Raw genomic sequence first — 1,844 nt, forward strand, 5'->3', positions numbered from 1 at the left:
ATGACAAAGCATCGAAGAGGACACGTACCGACACTAGGGGCCTACGCAAATAAATTAAGTGAAATGGGCAATGATGAAAAGATCCTCGCATCCCCAACACAATCCCTGGGGATTGTTAAGGAGCCAAACAAGAGAAGAACCCTGTGCCACGATCCGAGCGCCTCGAGCTCAGGACGAGCGTACCAGAGCTCGATCGGAGCGTCCCGACTGCCAGCCCGAGCGGATATTCTTACAGGACAAGCCGTGCTTCAGGGGGATCTTGATGGGAGTTGCAGCTTGATCCGCGCATGTCCCCCGGGAGTTGCAAATCCTCATGCTTCTCTTAGGGTCTTAATAATCATTTAAGCCCTTAGTAACCCTAATCCTTGTACTTAATTTTAGTATAAATATCCCATTGTACTACCTAGATTATCATCAATCCTTAATCATCTCTTAATAAACTCGTAATATCATATTAATTTAGTTGTAATACACTTCTCAATATTAACTACATCTTAATATTTTCTTAATTTCTCAATTGTTCTTAGTTTAGTTGGGTAATTAGAAGATTATTGGGGTTTATTGGAGGATTGACAACTTTCAATCAATCATCAAGATTACTTCTATTATTCTTTGCTTTATTATTTGGATCATCTCCATAGGTATAATCTCTCTTTACCTTTATTTCATTATAGTTAATCACATCATTTATTCATCATGTTTTGCTATGTTAGTATGATTGACAACCTTATTAGCATGCTAAACATGATCATGAGTGAGTAGTTCTTTAGCTAGGGTTAATGGGGAATCAGGGGAAACAAACATGGGAATTAATCTATGCTTAATCTAATATGTTTTCATAATTAAATTGCTTGCTTGTTGTGATTTCAACCTATGCACATGTTATGTTTGATGAAATGCGAGCCTATGAATCCTTGTATTTTTTACCCATCTCTTATCTTTTCAATGAGGCTTGTAAGACATAAACCAACTCGAGTCTCATTAGACCATGCATAGAATTGAATAGGAGGAGACTAAGTCGACTTGTAGTTGTTGTACAGTCTAGACGACTCGGCTCCGGGACCTAAATCTTCCTAGGGATTGTAAGATATACACTAACTCGATCCCATCACAACAATAAGTGCTTGCTTCTAAATTGAGAACATATTTTGTATGACTAGGAGATCACAAGGTAATTTATTACCTATTGATTTCGAGATTGAAAGGACCTTAACCAACAATAGAAGAGTTGCTAGAGGTACTTCAAGAGTTGTAGGTATTGGAAAGATTGTGGACATTAAACCAAATAACATTTAGTTTGTTAACCCTTTTGCAAGAGAAGGAGAGGATAATCCAATTCAAAACCCACCACAAAATCAACCTACAATGCCTAAATTTTCATCACATTTCGTACCAACCGAGGAGAACCTACCAAACGGTACTCCTACGCCACCATATTTAACCGGTAATTTCATTGCCAAATCCGCATTCATACAATTAGTTGAGAGAAGTCAATTTGGAGGGATGCCTAGTGAAGACCCTCATTCACATATGGAGACGTTTTGTGAGTATTGTCATGCAATTTCTCAAACTGGAATTACTTAAGACCAAATCCGATGGGTATTGTTTCCTTTTTATTTGATAGGTACCGCAAAGAAATGGTTGAAGAGCTTAGACAAGGCTACCCTTGGTATTGATTCATAGAAGAAGTTAGCACTTGCCTTCTACAAGAAAATCTATCCTCCGGAGAACACTAATATGTTGAGAGCCCAAATCACCGGGTTCAAGCAAAGGGATGAGGAATCATTATATGAAGCATGGGAGAGATTTAAGGACACTTATTGTTCTTGTCCATACCATGTGCT

The 1,844-nt window shown here is 38.3% G+C and overlaps 1 non-coding gene across 1 annotated transcript; it reads right to left on the reverse strand.

Moving 5' to 3' along the window:
* Positions 1–1,737: 1,737 nt before the first annotated feature.
* On the reverse strand, positions 1,738–1,844 carry LOC141603864 (small nucleolar RNA R71). Its single transcript, XR_012525706.1, has one exon. It is a non-coding gene; the product is annotated as a small nucleolar RNA R71 (small nucleolar RNA).

Source organism: Silene latifolia, chromosome 9, assembly GCF_048544455.1.
Source record: "Silene latifolia isolate original U9 population chromosome 9, ASM4854445v1, whole genome shotgun sequence".
Taxonomy (NCBI): Eukaryota; Viridiplantae; Streptophyta; class Magnoliopsida; order Caryophyllales; family Caryophyllaceae; genus Silene; species Silene latifolia.